Raw genomic sequence first — 18,682 nt, forward strand, 5'->3', positions numbered from 1 at the left:
GGAGTGGAAACCCCACCCCAACTGGGAGTTGAGAACCATAGATTTCAGTCCCCACAGTGTCCCTGTTTGGGGGTACAAGTGTGGGTACTTCTTTCTTTGGATGGCAAGGAGGATGGAATGGGTAGACAAAGATGAGAATCACCTAATAAGGGTCTTAAAATATAGGTCCAGACTCTTGCCCCAGATATTCTGATTCAGCCCCCTGAAGCAAGACCCAAGGATCTGTATTTTTAGTGAGGACCCTGGGTGATCATGTGGGAGATTCTGGGAGCATTCACTGAAAAGCAGTGCAGTAGATCAGTCTTAGTTTTCATTATGGAGGAGTTGGAAAAGTCCACAGACACTAGAAGAGGTGCAGGAGAGATCCTAAAGTCGTCAGCAACTGCTTCTCTTCAATCCAAAAAATCCCAGGATAAGTGGCGCCACAGGCATAGCGTAGCTGGCAAAGGGCAACAGCCACATCCTTCAAGGCCTTCAGTCTTTCCCCCTGATTTGTGTCAAGCATTCTTTCATAGCCCCCTTGCTTTTCCTGTCTCTTCCCTTCATGCACACTTCCCCTTGCCTATCAAGTCACAAGTTTAGTTAATAGCAGAGTTCGTACTGGAAGCTAGGTCCCTCGACCCCTTTCCTAAAATCTTCCTACTGCATCATCCTTCAAATCCGGATTTTCCAGGTTCCCAAGCAATATCTCTTTCAAGAAGCCTTTCCCAGTTCTCCAGTCTTTTCTGTTTCTACAGTAACTTCACCCACCCCTGTGTGCTTGCTTCTTTCACTGTGTTTATAATATAGTTAATTCCTTTATCATCCTTCCCTACTGCCCCAAGTTATCCTGTGCCTAGGACAGTTGCTGGAACAGAACATACACGCAATAATATTTTATGAATTAACAAATAAATATACAATCTCTTCTTAAGGCATTTATGGTTAAAAGGACCTAATGTAGTACATCTTTGTAGTATGGGTCTTCCGTCCTTGGTTAAGTTCTATTTTTTTTTCAGATGCCAATATTTTGAAGTTTCATCTCTTGTTTAGGGGGCATTCATAGTAATTCATCTTTTCTGAAACAGCAGGAGTATATCATTTCATGCTGTTACACATACAGCTTGAGGTAGGATTTCTTTTTAAATTTATTTCAATCAGTTGGCCTGATTTCCATCAGAGTCTTCATTTTAAGTTGTTATTTTATCCTCTGATCAGAATAACTACTCTGTAAAGGAAAAGAATAAAATGTTCAAAGAAGATAGTTATGTCTATTGACATTGTGTTAAAATGCAAATGCAATGCAAACTGGAAGAAGTCAAACTGCCAAATAATCTGGATCATTTTTGAGTTCAGGAGAAAAATTCAAATTACTCATTTTCTGTATAGCAAACCTCTGTATGCATATTCTTTGCAAGAAAAACAGAAGTGAACTGGAGGATATTCATTCTTCATGCTTGGTTACACAGGGAGAACACCCACTGACATTTTCTAACACATTTTCAAAAACAAACTTTCACTTAAAAACATATGTACCAGGCATAATTATTTCAGAACCATTTTGGGTTTCAAGGAAAACCCAACCCCACCTTCTTAGCCCCTAGCTGCCTCCATATACCTTTCATACCTGTCAATAGATCTCAAATATTTGCCCTGTTTTGTTCACTTGTTGGTAGGTTTTGCTGTCAGGATTCCTTTCCTCTTAGAGTAACTGAAAAGTTGTATAGAATCGCTCCAGCTCCTTGCTTTCTTGTAGAAGAGAGATACAAGGTTTCATATAAGAATTTCCTTGCTAACCCTCATCTCACTAAGTTCCCTGGCCCCCAGTTGCCTCTGATTTTATCTCTTACATTCTTCCTTTGCCTTACTTCACGCCAGCTTCTCTGATTTTCTGGCTGCTCCTTAGCCACTAAGCACACTCCCGACTCAGGGCCACTGGCCTTACCTTGTCTCTGCCTACACGGTCCTCCTTTCCCTTGGAAGTCAGCATAGCCCACTCCCTCGCTTCCTGAGGGCCTTTGTTCAAATGTCAGCTAATCAAAGAGGCTACATCCTCTATTTCTTCACTCTGCTTTTTTTTTATAGCATTCAGCACCCACTGACACATTATGTATTTGATTGCTTTATGTCTGTTACTATGAATCTGAGTACATAGTAACATGAAAGCAATGACTTTTTCTGTTTTCTTCTCTGCTCCTACCTTAGCACCTAAAATAATGCCTGGCACATATTAGGTGCTCAAAAATAATTGTTAAATAAAGGAATGATTACTGTGGGGAAATAGTGAGGCAGTTTCTGTAAAGGGTAAATGACAAAAGTTCTGAGGTTTTTAAACAGCATTTAAAATACAGTTCCTGACCTTTATTCTCTAACTCTTTTTCAGACAGCTATTAGAACCAGTGGCATTTATAGAGTCAGCTTTCATTTCTGAGAGGAACCCCACCATTACTATCTCCTCTTCACACCCTTGACTTTAAATCAGAGCTCCATTCTCTGCAGGAATGCAGATTTGTAAGTGTCAAAAAATGGCATATAAAAATGGCATCATGAGCACATTGTTTTATAGCTTCATGTTACATAAGACTAATACAAGAGTACACTTCGCTGTTAAAAAATAGCCTTCCTAGTGTAGCTTTGAATGATGAAATAGTTTCCTTGGTAAATCCACAATGATTAGACATTTAAGTTGTGTCCAGTTTTTTAGTTTTCTAAACTATACTGAGTTGTCTGTTCATGTGGAGAAATCTGTAAATTCATCCATAGCTATTACTGTTGGATAACTTCCTAGATGTGGAATTATGTCAAAAAGCATGACTTCATTGTTTAAAACTTTTGAAGCACACTCCCAAATTCCCTTCCAGAAAGGTGGTAGCAATTTACCATGAGTGCAAGAAAGTGACTGTTTATGATGTGTATATTAGTTAGGATTCTCCAGAGGAAAAGAACCATTTGGATATAAAAGAAGATTATTATAAGGGATTAGCTCACCCAGTTATGGAGACCGAGAAGTCCTGTGGTCTGCCATCTACCGGCTGGAGACCCTGCAAAGCTGGTGGTATAATTCAGTCTGAATCTAAGGGTTGAGAACCAATGACGTAAATTCCAGGGCAGAAGAAGGGATAAAATATCTCAGCACCAACAATGAGGCAGAAAAAAGGGGCAAATTCTTCCTCTTCTGCCTTTTTGTTCTATGCAGGCCCTCATGAGATTAAATGATGCCCTTTCGGGAGGGTAATCTGCATTCACAATTCAAATGCTAATCTCATCCAGAAACACCCTCCCAGTCATACCTAGAAATAATGTTTAATCAAATATCTGGGCATTCCCTGATCCTGTCAAGTTGACATTTATGTTCAGTCAGAGGAGCATACAGCTCTTCATCTTGGGGTTGTGAATTCGAGCCCCACATTGGCTGTAGAGATTACTTAAATATATTTTTTTACTTAAATTTGAACTTAACTTTCACAAATCCATTCCTTGTCAATTGGGCACTCATATCCCTCTCATTAAACTATACTTAATTTCCAAATAAAAGCAATAATGGGGTTATAATTTCACCTAACATGATACAACTATCCTGCCTACAACTGAGAACCCACTAACTCTTTCCCCAAAAGAGGACATACTCTTCTTGATACCATGTAACTTAAATACTATAATGTAAAATTAGCAATACTTAAGTACCATGATATAAAGTCAATACATCTATCTTATGTTACATGATAAAGGAATGACAGGAAAACAAATATATTTGGTACACACACAGAAATTGTGTTTTTCCTAACAGAAAAAGCGGGAATACTCCTGACTCTTAATAGTCCTCTTTTCTATAACTGGTCACATGGCTGTAGGTGATGTATAGCTACCTTCTTTCACTACCATTCTGTATCCCCTTGTATGACCAGTTCAGCTGGCCATGGTTTTCTTCCTGGTGTGGTGAGACTGAATATTTGTATCTCCTCACTCACACCCAAATTTATGTGTTGGAATCAAATCCCCAGTGTGATGGTAATTGGAGGTGAGCCTTTAGGAGGTGATAGGTCATGAGGGTAGAGCCGTCATTAATGAGATAGTTCCCGTATAAAAGAAAACCCAGAGAGCTCCCTTGTCCCTTCTGACCTGTGAAGAACCAATAAGAAGGCCATGTAAAAATCAAGTTCTCAGGTTATTAGCAGGTCCTCATCAGTCACTCAATCTGCCAGCAACCTGATCTTGGACTTCCTAGCCTCTAGAGTTCTGACAAATAGTGTTTGTGGTTAAAGTCACCCAGTTTATGGTATGTTGTTATAGCAGCCTGAACAGACTAGGATGATGTCCATGAAAACACTAGCTATTCTTATTCCTTAAAATCTTTGTTCAGTTTGATAGATGAAAACTTGTCCATTTGCATTTGTTTTGCTCCTACTGTGGTTGAAATTTTTATGTGTCTTGACCATTTATGTATCTTCTTTGTGATATATTCTTTTTTCTTTTTCTTATTGAATTGTAGGAAATGTTATATACCTTATGATTATTAAATCTTTGATGTATCTATGGAAAATTTTTCTCCTTTTTTTGACCATTTATGTACCTCTTTTGTGATAATCTCATTCCTCTTTTTTTTTTTATTTCTCTTATTAGCTTTCAGGAAACTTTCATGTATATTATGACTATTATAAAACATTTTTTTCTCTTTTTCTTTTTCATTGAATTGATTCTGGGTGTTTTTTTCCCCAATCAAATCTGTCAACTCCCTTTATTGGTTCTGAATTTTGTGACGTATTTGCTTAGAAAGTTCTTTCCAAAAAAATTTCTCTGGGTTTTTAAAGAAATACCAAGATCTTTCAGCAGTCTAGGCATTATTTTGGTGCAATGATTAGTCTGACATTTGTTATTTAATCTTTCTCTACAGATGTAGATCTTTCATCTACAGATGTCTCTCAAGTGACACCTTTATTATATTCTAGATTATTTATATTTACATAGGTCTTTTTCTTGACTTTCTATTCTTTCCGTTGTCTCTTTCTTTCTAAGTTTGTATTGTATTACGCCAATTACTACTACCTTATACAAAACCTTTTTTTTTTTTTAATTGGGCAGGGCGATACCCCACTGTTTCCTCTTTTCAGCATTTTCCTCACTAGTCTCAAACAGTTGTTCTTTCAGGTGAACTCTATGGTCATTCTAAAAATTGCCAAAAGTCCCATTGGAATTGCCTTGAACCAAATCATCTTTCAAAAAAAAAGTAACATGTCAATAACATTTTGTTATCTAATATATAAAGTCAAAGCAATAGAAATAAAAAGCATGAAGCCCCGTCCCACTCATTGCACTGCCAGGTGGATGCACTGGGTGCCCAGAGGGCTCCCTGGTGTGCATGCATTTCCCGCACCAGGGCCGCCTGATCCCACCTCCAGGTCTCCCCAAGCAGTATTTCACTGCAACTCTTGAGATTTTGTTGTTGGTAGAAAAAAAGCCAAAATGCTTTTCCAATAAAATGATAACCTTGAATAATCAAAATAAGATTTATTAAAATAAAATTTGCGGAGCACCTGGAGGCGTAGTCAGCATCTGACTCTTGATTTTAGCTCAGGTCATGATCTCAGGATTGTGAGATTGAGGCCTGTGCAGGCTCTGGGCTTAGTGGGGAGTCTGCAAATGAGATTCTCTTCCTCTCCCTTCCCCTCTTGTCCTCCCCCACACGTGTGTTCTTTCTCTAAAAATAAATAAATCTTGTAAAAAATAAAATAAAATAAAATTTTCTACTGAAGTCAAAGAGGTCACACTGAAATGAGATAGAATTATGGTCATGTGGCACTCCGTAATTAAGGTGTTTACATGTACACACAATCCCTATCAGTTCCTGTCTTTGAAACCTGCTATAACCCAGCCTAACCCTTTGTGTCTTTTTTTAATTTAAGATTTTATTTATTTATTCGACAGAGATAGAGACAGCCAGCGAGAGAGGGAACACAAGCAGGGGGAGTGGGAGAGGAAGAAGCAGGCTCATAGCGGAGGAGCCTGATGTGGGGCTCGATCCCATAACACCAGGATCACACCCTGAGCCGAAGGCAGACGCTTAACCGCTGTGCCACCCAGGTGCCCCAACCCTTTGTGTCTCATATCATGATAGTAGCAATTCTTTCTTGGCCTTTTGGGCATGCAACAAGACACGTGCAGCTTATGGATTTGGCCAACACCGAGAAGCTGCCTGTGGACATTCCCTCACAGAAGGGCATCCTAAACTGCATTGCTGTCAACCTGTAGGGAACAAAAATTGCAATCTGAAAAAGGGACTCTTAGAAAAATATTTGCTACTTCATCAGGGCATTGAGTCCAGGAACCAAGAAGAGGATTGCAAGCAGCAAATGTTTATTTCATTTACTTCAGTCAGGATGCTTCCCTCATCTGTGTATCTAGTGACCATGGCACGGTGCACATTTTTGCTGCCAAAGATCCAAAGAAGGAATAAACAGTCTAGTTCGGTGTCAGCAGTTTTCTTCCAAAATACTTAAGTTCTAAACAGAGTTTTCCCAAATTTCAGGTTCCCTTACGCTCTCCATGCATTTGTGCTTTTGGAACAGACTCAAATGTTGTCATTCAATTTGCTCAGAAGGCAGCTCCTATATGCATTCCTATTCAACTTCAAGGAGAAGTGCATCCGGGGATGCCTATGTGTGGTTTCTAGGAATGAACAATGACAAGCTGTGATTCTTCACAAGTGCGTGCCTTCAACACCCATGCTGACCACCCCACTGAAGTGTTGAGTGTGCCGAGACCCACGCAATAAGCCCAAGAGCTTTGTGGTATCACTGACAGGAATAGCTAGTCTTCCCATGGGGTAGGACTAGGTCTTATAAATGAGGAGAGTCAGTTTTATTCAGGGTTAAAACTAAATTTTTCAGTTATGTGTAAGGAACAAAGTAATGCATAGACTTTAAAAATTAGTTAATTTGAACATACAAAAGAAAATATTCAACATCTCTTTCAACAAAGTGATATTCGAGAGAGAATGTCCTTTGGTGATTTCTGTCAATGTTGAGCATTAATGCCTTATATAATGCTTCGTCTGTCATATCTACTTCCTTTTCCTTGGCATCTTTTTCTGTCTTCAACATTTTTAAGATTAGCTACAAACCAGTACTTTGGAAATGAAAGACACATCACATTTTTCAAAAACATTAAGTAAGTGCCATAAGTTATGGGCTCTGTATTGTTAAGTACTGTTTGAGGTATATTTAATTTTCTTAAATTCCTGATAAAGAGATTTACTTTTGTGTTTTTGACTTCAACATTTAAAATCAGCATAGCAGCAAATCCTCAGTTTTGCAAAAATACGACAAAAAGACTAAAGAGGCTAAACTATGAGCAGAATATAATAATTATGAACTTTGTAGTCTTGATCTTAACCCACGTGTCCTTAACAGGTTCCCACAAGCAACATGAACTGGAGTCCAGACTCAATAGCCTAACCAGCTTGCAAAGTAAAAAGAAAGCCCAAATTCTTCCATTGGGGCATTCCTGAGCATCCCAAAGTATCTATGATACAAAGAAAATTTCTTCCTCCCTTAATTCAAAAGAGGAAGATGAAGAAGACCAATACTCCAGGAGAAAACTGGTAATAAGATATAGAGAAACAAATCACAGAAAATAGTTGTGAAATAAGCACTATGAAAACATTCTCACTTCATATTTAGTAAGGAAAAGTAACTATTAATTATGTATCATGCTTTGCCTGTCAATATAAACTCCTGCTGCAACTGCGTATTAGTAACGCCTGCCCCAAAAGCAACTGGACAATAACTGGCAAAAGCTTTAAAAATATAACTTACAGTTGAACCTAACGATTTTAGTTCTAGGATTCTACTCCTAGGAAGTCACCAGGGATGTGGAGATGTGAAGAATGATTCATGTACAGGGATGAACATTGCAGAATTCTTAAAATGTAGAAAATTAGAAATAACTTAAATGCCCAATTGTAAGTTAATTGTCACATAATTTATGGAATAGCCTTCTGGTACAATATTATACAACTATTAAAAGATCGTTTTCTAATAACATTGACTATCACAGGAAAATGCTTATTGCATAATTTAAATGAATAGAAATAGGTGATAAATATATAATATTATATATGTGTGTGCATGGAAAGGAGTGTGAAATATTTACAATAGTTATTTCTGGTTCCTGACTCTATGAATAATTTTTATTTTCTCCTTTGTACTTTGTCAGGGTTTTAATGTAAACATGTAATCACTTTTTTTTTAAGATTTTTATTTATTTATTTAACAGAGATAGAGACAGCCAGCGAGAGAGGGAACACAAGCAGGGGGAGTGGGAAAGGAAGAAGCAGGCTCATAGCAGAGGAGCCTGATGTGGGGCTTGAACCCAGAACGCTGGGATCACGCCCTGAGCCGAAGGCAGACGCTTAACCGCTGTGCCACCCAGGCGCCCCACATGTAATCACTTTTAACAGAAAAGCACTGAATTTTATTTTAATACCCAATAACTTCAGGAAAAAATAATCTGTGAAACACAACACATTTCACATTGCATTCTCATAAAGTTTTTGTTTCATTTCTAATTCTGAACTTGTGCTTTAAACTTACCTTTGTGAAATAAAATTCTCAGTTTTAGGAAGTGACATTTTAGCACTTGTTATTCTGTAGGGAAATTTTACCAGACTAACCCTCAGCCCAAACTAGTAGAGATTGATGGGCATATATATTGAGTAATGCACACTGATTTTTCACAGGAATGGAAACATTTGTAGAGATTGATAGAGCAATTCTTTTCAGACAATATACACTTTGCTTTTCCAGACATTCACACTAAAATAAGAAAAAAAAAGTTTTCTTAGCTTGATCTTTCTACTTCTGTATTTGTTTTGGGTTAAAAAGCAAGCATATCTTCTGAACTTGTATGTCTGTAAAATAATGCTCTGAATGAAGCAAACATAAACAAAATATAAACAGAAAATCCATTAATAAAAAGTTCCTCGATTATATGTACAACCCGAGGAAAGCATTGAACTACATTATACCTTGGATTTTGCATTTTAAAAATTAAGATAATATTTGTGTTATCACTGTGGTTTTAAATTTTGCATCTCGAAAAGGCTTTACTTCCTGTTTATGTCCAGGAGGCTTTGCAATAGTCCTGCCCTCTTTCACTCATATAACACCACAAAGATTTTCTAAACCACCAATTTCATTATGTTTCTCTTCGTAGGAGTCTTCAAAGGCCCTTCCTTCAGGATAGTTATAAAGAGGTAAACACTGATTTGAAGGATTTATAACCCACTTCCTCTGCCTAAACCTCTGCCCTTCCTTACTATTCTGCCCCTACTATTCCTCAGTCTATGTTCTGGCTGTCAAGATTTTGCAAACAGGCTGGGTTATTTCCAGACTATATGTCTTTGTTGGCTGTTCTTTCTGCATCAAATGCATTTCCCCAGCTTCTTTGCCTAGCAAGAAAAACTTCATCCTGTAAGATGCATCACAGATGTAATTGTCTTGGTGAAATTTTGCCTGTTTGCCCCTGGGTAAATTTGTCCTTCCTTCCTCTTCACTCGCATCTCATCTTTAAGTCTGCTTTATACCATTTATTGTGCTATTATATATGTATATGTAGTTGTTAATTTATGGTTATGCTCTCCAATAGACTGTGGGCTCTGTGAGGATAGGGATCGTGTGAGTTTCTATGCTAGAACCAAAGGGTGAGGCAGGCTGTAGTAGGAACCCAACCTTCAATGGATGGTTTACCAAGACGACTATGGGTGCCCCTTTCAGTACTAAGCATATGGGATTCCCCTGCCCAGCTTGCCATTCTGACTGGGGAAGGGGGAGGGGAAAGTTATTCCTAGGGGCTGGGGCAAGGGTGAAGTTCCTGGTAGCAGTGCATCTTTTCCAACTTTAATCAGCAACTTTAATAAATACATTCCTTTCTCCTCACTGTTTTTTGAGATCCCAGGGCTCTGATAAATGAAAAGTAGCTGTCCTTACTATAAAACATTTGAGGAAACTGCTGAGCTAATAATAACTAGTGTTATTGAACATTTATTCTGTGCCAGTCGTTCTTCGAAGGGCTTTCCAAATATTAATGCACTTTATCCTCATGGTAACTCCATGAGATAGGTATCATTAGTGTAGATGAGAAAAATGCAAACATAGTTCATGAAACTTGTTTAAATATACATTGCAAGTAAGTGGCAGACCTGAGATTCCAACCTAGACAATAGGATCCAGGTTTCTACAGCCATGATCAAGGGTACCTTGTCTTCAGAGCTATTGATGCCTTCTTGAATTGTTAACCTCTGGGTCAATGCTAACTGAACATAACTGTTCTCTAAAGTTGTTTTCTTTCAAAATCTTTCAGTCCAGTTTACACACTGCAGCCATTTTACCTTACAATACACAAATCTGATCATGTTGCTCCCCACCAAAATAACCCTCCAGTATCACCCTCACTGCTTTGGAAATAATGTCCCAACACCTGAGCATAAAATGAAAAGCCTTGCATGAGATGGGCTTGCTATTCTAGCATCAGATCTGGGCTTTGGTAAAAGCTAGAAACAAAGTAGGTAATTGGGCCATAAGGAAACCCCGAGTACAGCTGCAAGATCTAAGGCTCACTGGAACATCTGTGCCCTAAATGCCCCAGAACTTCTCCAAATACCTTCTCTCATGCATTTCACATGTTATTCCCTGCATGACCTTTCCCCCTCTTCCTGAGAAATTCTTATTTATCCTAAAGTGTTGAGCTAGGCCAACCTACAAAGGAATCCAAGTGGAGCCTTCAGCAGGAATGCTGCTGGCAGCTGGAGTGCTTTGGCCCTAAAGGGCTCCTAAAGTGCTTTGGGTGGTGTATCACTATATCCATTCAGCCTACTACCCTTTGTGGCCTGTAACTGTGCCACAGTTGTTGATTTCTGAGTTTTATTTCCTATTGTGTCATAAAGGTTTCTACCATTCTGGCCATTGCCTACCACAAACGTACAATTGAAATATCACTGTGTCTATAAACATTCTGTATCTTGCCTTTCTCCACCTTTCTCCTATGCAGAATTATTCTTTCTCTTTTCTGTGTTCTCATGTTATTTTGTTCATACCTCTTCTAGTACTTACTCTCCTTGTGTAATGATTCATATTCACATGTCTGTCTTCCCTTACTAGACTATTAGCACCTTAAGGGTAGGGTACCTGTTTCTTCCTATTTGTAACCATCTCAGTATCTGGCAGATAGTAGGTGGTCATAAATGTTTAATGAATGAACTAATAAATGTAGCTAAAAGCAGCAACTCTCTGCCTCTTCATCAATTGGTGGAGCAGACGGAACAGCCAACTGTATGAACAAAAGACATCAAGCATGTCCAACAAAAGTGACTGAGTGTGTATCGGGAGGCAGTAAAGTAAACAATATCTCAAGGGTCACAGCTGTTTCACTCTGCCTTTCAGCCAAGAAATGCCATGATTTACTTTCTGCTCTTGCCAAGGATGAAGAAATAAAGTCATAAACAAAAAGTGAAGGAGTGAGGAATTACTCAGTTTGGATGGACAGGTCAATCTGCTTGCCCACCTGTGGCCAAACAAGCACGATCAAAGAATAATATACTTTTCCCTATGTCCCCATTTCACAGTCTTTATTCTTTAACAAAAATGAAGGGATCTTCAGTGAGAAATGTAGTTTCAAACTTAATATCACTATCAAAGTTGGTTTTATAGACGGATGATATTGGGTATCCCCAACATTGTAGGGGCCGTTTCAAAATTTCTGCCCTCAATATACCCCTTCTTGCTTCAGGTTGCTAATTCTAAGAGTACTCCTGTGTAGTACCTATTTCACAGGGATGTTAGGGGGATTTAACAGATCAGGAATTGACAAAGGTAGAAACTCCTAGGATAGTACACATGATATGTGCCTAATAAATGTTTTTATTTTATTTATTTTCCTGTAATAGTTTAAGTTCAGTAACAAATTATGTATATGGAAGGTTTGGAGGAACAAGGTCAATATGACAGTTTATATGTATTTTATCTTGGAAACTTTGCATTTATTAAAGTAACATAGATACATAGTAAAAGTTCAAACAGTATAAAGCAATATTAAATGTCCTCCTCTCCCCAAACCTGCTCTTAGCATGGTTATTCTAAACAATATGCTGAAATCTGGGTTTTTTTTTCAATGTATCAGGTTTAAATACTACTATAAACTTGCCTATGAAAGAGTAAGAACTTTTACATGATTTATATTTATATGATTACTTAATTCTGTTGGTTTCATTTTTAGCTCTACATCATGTAGATTATTCCTTGATACCTACCATTTAAATAATTAAATTATATATTTGCAGAACCTCATGCCTAATGGTTTACAAGCAAATTGACTCATGGTGAGAGGGGCTGATTTGTAGCATTTGCCTATTTCTGTGGCTAATTTCAAGCTACCCACCTGACTGTACATTCCCTTTTATAATTGCAATCATATTCAGTGTTTTCCCTATGGTTTGAATTTTTTAAAAAAATCAATAAGCTGCATTTATAAAATTGTGGTTATGCAAATGTTATTCAATATAGAATGTTTTGATTTCTCACAGAGAAATGTAATCCTAATGGGAAATAAAGTAGATAATCAAACTACAGTTTTCATATTTCAGTTGTATTTTAGGAATAATTAAATCTATCATTCTGAAGGAGAACATGGTTCTTCCAAAATCCAAAAAAGAAAATACAAGGTAGCAAGAACAACAGATAACAGAAAATGTGTGCTTTTCCAAAGTTTTGATTACAGAGCATGCTGTTTCATAAAACACTTGGAAAGACATCCAGAAGTCTTAGTATTATTAAGGGTTACCACCAAAAAGAGAACAGAGACAGAAAATTATTTCCTAGTCATAAAAATGATGCCACAAAGGAAGCAACCAGATATATGGGCCTAGATTCCTAGTAGGAATTTGAGTGATGTGAAACACAGAGGAGACAGGTTTGTGGTTTTGTTTAAACATGTAAACTCATGTCTTCTTGCCTGAGAAATATGCAGACTTGTTCTTTCTCCAAGAACATGGAAATACTAAGATGCAAAATTGCCAGTCTTCTTTGACTCATTTTCTCTACTGGTTTCCATCATTTGTTAGAACAATGGGAGTTTACTGTTTAATTGTATTCATCTGTTCATTCATTTAATAGTAGTCACTAGCCACATGTGGATCCTAAGCATTTGAAATGTGGCTACTACAACTAGGAAAGAAATATTTCTTCATGTAATTTTAATTCCATTTACATTTAAAAGCCACATGTGGCTAGTTTACTATGTACTGGCAATTCAGTTCTTTTTTTTATTTTAATGTTTTTTATTATATTATGTTAGTCACCATACAGTACATCCCTGGTTTCTGATGTAAAGTTCCATGATTCATTAGTTGCGTATAACACCCAGTGCACCATGCAATACGTGCCCTCCTTACTACCCATCACCAGTCTATCCCATTCCACCACCCCCCTCCCCTCTGAAGCCCTCAGTTTGTTTCTCATATAGTCTCTCATATTTCATTCCCCCTTCTGATTACCCCCCTTCTTTATCCCTTTCTTTCCCTACTGATCTTCCTAGTTCTTATGTTCCATAGATGAGAAAAATCATATGATAATTGTCTTTCTCTGCTTGACTTATTTCACTTAGCATTATCTCCTCCAGTGCCGTCCATGTTGCAGCAAATGTTGAGAACACGTTCTTTATGATAGCTGAGTAATATTCCATTGTATGTATGGACCACAACTTCTTAATCCAGTCATCTGTTGAAGGGCATCTCGGTTCCTTCCACGATTTGGCTATTCTGGACAATGCTGCTATGAACATTGGAGTGCATATGGTCCTTCTCTTCACTCCGTCTGTATCTTTGGGGTAAATACCCAGTAGTGCAATTGCTGGATCATAGGGTACCTCTATTTTAAACTTTTTAAGGGACCTCCACACTGTTTTCCAGAGTGGCTGTACCAACTTGCATTCCCACCAACAATGTAGGAGGGATCCCCTTTCTCCACATCCTCTCCAGCAGTTGTTGTTTCTTGCCTTGTCCATTTTTGCCATTCTAACTGGCATAAGGTGGTATCTTAGTGTGGTTTTGATTTGAATTTCCCTGATGGCTAATGATTTTGAACATTTTTTCATGTGTCTGTTAGCCATTTGTATGTCATCATTGGAAAAGTGTCTGTTCATATCTTCTGCCCATTTTGTGATTTGATTATTTGTTTCTCACATATTGAGTTTGAGAAGTTCTTTGTAGATCTTGGATAACAGTCTTTTATCTGTGGTGTCATTTGCAAGTATCTTCTCCCATTCCGTGGGCTGCCTCTTAGTTTTTTTGACTGTTTCCTTGGCTGTGCAGAAGCTTTTTATCTTGATGAAGTCCCACAAGTTCATTTTTTTCTTTTGTTTCTCTTGCCTTTGGAGATGTGTCATGAAAAACGTTGCTTTGGCCAATGTCGTAGAGGTTGCTGCCTATGCTCTCCTCTATGATTTTGATGGATTCCTGTCTCACATCGAGGTCTTTCATCCATTTAGAGTTTACCTTTGTGTATGGTGTGAGAGAGTGGTCAAGTTTCATTCTTTTGCATGTAGCTGTCCAATTCTCCCAGCACCATTTATTGAACAGACTGTCTTTTTTCCACTGGATGTTTTTTCCTGCTTTATCAAAGATTAGTTGCCTAAAGAGCTGAGGGTCCATTTCTGGGTTCTCTATTCTGTTCCATTGGTCTATGTGTCTGTGTTTGTGCCAATACCATGCTGTCTTTGTGATCACAGCTCGAAATCCGGCATTGTGATGCCCCCAGCTTTGTTTTTCCTTTTCAACAGTTCCTTGGTGATTCGGGGCCTTTTCTGGTTCCATACAAATTTAAGGACTATTTGTTCCAGTTCTTTGAAAAATGTCATCGGTGTTTTGATCGGGATAGCATTGAAAGTGTAGATTGCTCTGGGTAGCATGGACATTTTAACTATGTTAATTCTTCTGATCCATGAGCATGGAATATTTTTCCATCTTTTTGTGTCTTCCTCAATGCCTTTCAAGAGTGATTTATAGTTTCTAGAATATAGGTCCTTTACGTCTCTGGTTAAGTTAATTCCAAGGTAAGGTATGGTTTTTGGTGCTATTGTAAATAGGACGGATTCCCTAATTTCTCTTTCTTCAGTCTCATTATTCGTGTATAGAAATGCAACTGATTTCTGAGCATTGATTTTGTATCCCACCACATTACTGAATTCTTCTATAACTTCTAATAGTTTGGGAGTGGATTCTTTTGGGTTTTCCATATAGAGTATCATGTCATCTGTGAAGAGAGATATTTTGACTTCTTCTTTGCTGATTTGGATACCTTTTATCCCTTTTTGTTGTCTGATTGCTGTTGCAAGGACTTCTAGTACTATGTTGAATAATAGTGGCGAGAGTGGGCATCCTTGTCGTGTTCCTGATCTTAAGGGAAAGGCTTCCAGCTTTTCCCCATTGAGAATGATATTTGCTGTATGCTTTTCATAGATGGTTTTTATGAGATTGAGGAATGTACCCTCTATCCCTACACTCTGAAGGGTTTTAATCAGAAAAGGATGCTGTATTTTGTCAAATGCTATTTCTGCATCAATTGAGAGGATCATATGGTTCCTGAGTCTTTTCTTGTTGATATGATGTATCACACTGATCGATTTGCGAATGTTGAACCACGCTTTCATCCCAGGTATGAATCCCACTTGGTCATGATGGATAATCCTTTTAATGTACTGTTGGATCCTATTAGTTAGGATCTTGTTGAGGATTTTGGCGTCCATGTTCATTAGGGAAATCGGTCTGTAATTCTCCTTTTTGATGGGGTCTTTTCCTGGTTTGGGGATCAAGGTAATATTGGCCTCATAGAATGAGTTTGGTAGCTTTCCTTCTGTTTCTATTTTTTGAAATAGCTTTAGGAGAATAGGTATTATTTCTTCTTTGAATGATTGGTAGAATTTCCCAGGAAAACTGTCCGGGCCTGGAGTTTTGTTATTTGGAAGGTTGTTTATCACTGACTCAATCTCTTCATAATTAATTGGCCTGTTTAAGAAATCAATTTCTTCCTGTTTCAGTCTTGGTAGTTTATAGGTTTCTAGGAAGGCCTCCATCTCTTCCAGATTGCTTAATTTATTGGCATATAGCTGTTGAGAAAAGTTTCTAATAATCCTTCCAGTTTCATTGGTGTTGGTTGTGACCTCTCCTTTTTCATTCATAATTTATTAATTTGGGTCCTTTCTCTATTCTTTTGGATACGTCTTGCCAGCGGTCTGTCAATTTTATTGATTCTCTCAAAGAACCAGCTTCTAGTTCTGTTGAGCTGCTCTACTGTACTCCTGGTTTCTAATTCATTGATTTCTGCTCTAATCTTGGTCAACTGCTTCCTCGTGCGTGGATTAGGCCTGTCCCTCTGTTGCTGTTCCAGCTTCTTGAGGTGAGAATATAAAAACTGCATTTTAGATTTTTCTATTCTTTTGAGTGAGGCTTGGATGGCTATGTATTTCCCCCTTAGGACTGCCTTTGCAGTTTCCCATAGGTTTTGGACCGTTGTGTTTTCATTCTCGTTGGTCTTCATAAATTGTTTAAATTGATTTTTGATTTCCTGGTTTATTGAGTCATTCCTGAGCAGGATGGTTCTTAGTCTCCAAGTGTTTGAGTTTCTTCCAAATTTTTCCTTGTGGTTGAGTTCCAATTTCAGAGCGTTGTGGTCTGAGAATATGCAGGGAATAATTTCAGTCTTTTGGTGTTGGTTGAGACCTGTTTTGTGTCCCAGAACATGGTCTATTCTTGAGAATGTTCCATGGGCATTAGAATAGAATGAGTATTCTTTGGTTCTGGGGTGTAGTGTTCTATATATATCTATGAGGTCCAACTCGTTGAGTATGGCATTCAAAGCTCTTGTTTCTTTGCTGATTTCTTGCTTAGGTGATCTGTCTATTGCTGATAGTGGAGTGTTGAGGTCCCCTACTATTAGTGTATTTGTATCTATATGTCTCTTTATTGTGGTTAAGAGTTGGCTTGTGTGTCTTGCTGCTCCCCTGTTGGGGGCATATATATTTATAATTGTCATATCCACTTGTTGGATACGTCCTTTAAGAATAATATAGTGCCCTTCTGTGTCTCTGACTATAGTCTTTAGTTTAAAATCCAATCTGTCTGATATGAGAATTGCTACCCCAGCTTTCTTTTGATGTCCATTGGAATGAAAGATGGTGTTCCATCCCTTTACTTTCAGTCTGAATGTATCTTTACGTTCAAAATGAGTCTCTTGTAGACAGCAAATGGATGGGTCATGTCTTTTTATCTAATCTGCAACCCCGTGTCACTTATGGGAGCATTTAGGCCATTTACATTGAGACTGATTATTGAGAGATATGATTTTAATGATGCCGTGTTGCCACTATAGTCTTTGTTTCTATAGATTGTGACTTCCTGTTCTGTATCACTCTTGGGGCCTTTGCAGTTCTTTAAAAAGCTATTGATAAAGGAAAGACAGAGATGCCTCCACTGGGGGCTCTATAGTTTGGTCTGGGAATGAAACAATCTGCTCAGCTACTACTTAGAAAGTCCTCCTTGCCCTGGAGATCTGGGTCACACAGTCAGGAAGAAATGAGAGTCAGCAATTTGATGACATTAAATCTGTGCTACTGGAGGCTGAATATTCTAAGCATGAAGATCAAATACAGTCTCTTTCATTTCATTCTCTTTATTGCTCAAAATCATGATACATTTTGTTTTGGTTCATATTTGGGCTATGATGTTCTTGCATGTATCTCTTTATTTCTGGACTTTCTAAATGCTTTTGCTTTACATGGTGGGCAGAAAAACCATACGCCTTCAAACTATTAAGAGCTTCCAGTTGCTTTTTTTTGATGCTATATTGTTTTGTTTGTTCATTTTAATGCTATGTGTTTAATGGACTCCACTTCTCATGAAGACACTATTCTTAGGACCCTGTGAATTCCTACTCTTGCTTTAGGCCTCTTGCTTTCTTTACCTGCTCAACAGCTGACATTTTGGGTTTTCTTGTCTTATTCTTGAGTTCATTCATTCATACATTCAATAAATATTTGTTGAATGCCTACTAAATGCCAGATACTCTCATAAACACTGGGAAATTAGTGGTGAACACAATCAAATCTCTGAAATCATGAAGTTTATATCTCAGTAAGGGAAGCCACCAGGTAAGCAAATAAAAATAACATGTCAGGCAGTGAAAATAAAGCAGAGTAAGGGGGATGGAGAATGATGCGAATAGAGAATGATATGTAACTATTTTCGAGGTTGGTCATGAAAGGCTTTAAGATGGCATTTAGAAAAGATGCCTAAAAGGGAGAAAGAAGAAAGCTATGTGAATATTAGGTAAAGAACATAACAAGCAGAGGAAACAGCAAATACAAATGTTCCCAGATGAGACCACTTGGGGTGATGAGTTGAGCTCTTTGTCCATGGACAGGGTTTGTCAACCTGTCCTAGTCTGTGTGAATGGGCAAACCCAGGCAGGATGCCTTAAAGAAGGTTTAACTCCAGGGCAGGAACACCTTTGTTAGAGATTCTTGTTTAACCTTGATAGAGTGCCAGAATGCCTTTGTTTGAGAAGGAAGATCATGACTGCAGCCTGGTTCAGTGTGTGTGTGTGTGTGTGTGTGTGTGTGTGTGTGTGTGTGTATCATGACTGCAGCCTGGTTCAGTGTG

At 38.1% G+C, this 18,682-nt stretch overlaps 1 long non-coding RNA gene and 1 pseudogene across 1 annotated transcript in view; both read left to right on the forward strand.

Annotated features, from left to right (window-relative positions):
- The window catches only part of LOC123781066 (uncharacterized), a 614,912-nt gene that overhangs the window by 400,283 nt on the left and 195,947 nt on the right, over window positions 1-18,682 (forward strand). The window lies entirely within an intron of this gene.
- LOC123781177 (WD repeat domain phosphoinositide-interacting protein 3-like) lies at window positions 5,753-6,669 on the forward strand (annotated as a pseudogene).

Source organism: Ursus americanus, chromosome 18, assembly GCF_024610735.1.
Source record: "Ursus americanus isolate L20-20 chromosome 18, mUrsAme1.1.p, whole genome shotgun sequence".
NCBI classification, from domain to species: Eukaryota; Metazoa; Chordata; class Mammalia; order Carnivora; family Ursidae; genus Ursus; species Ursus americanus.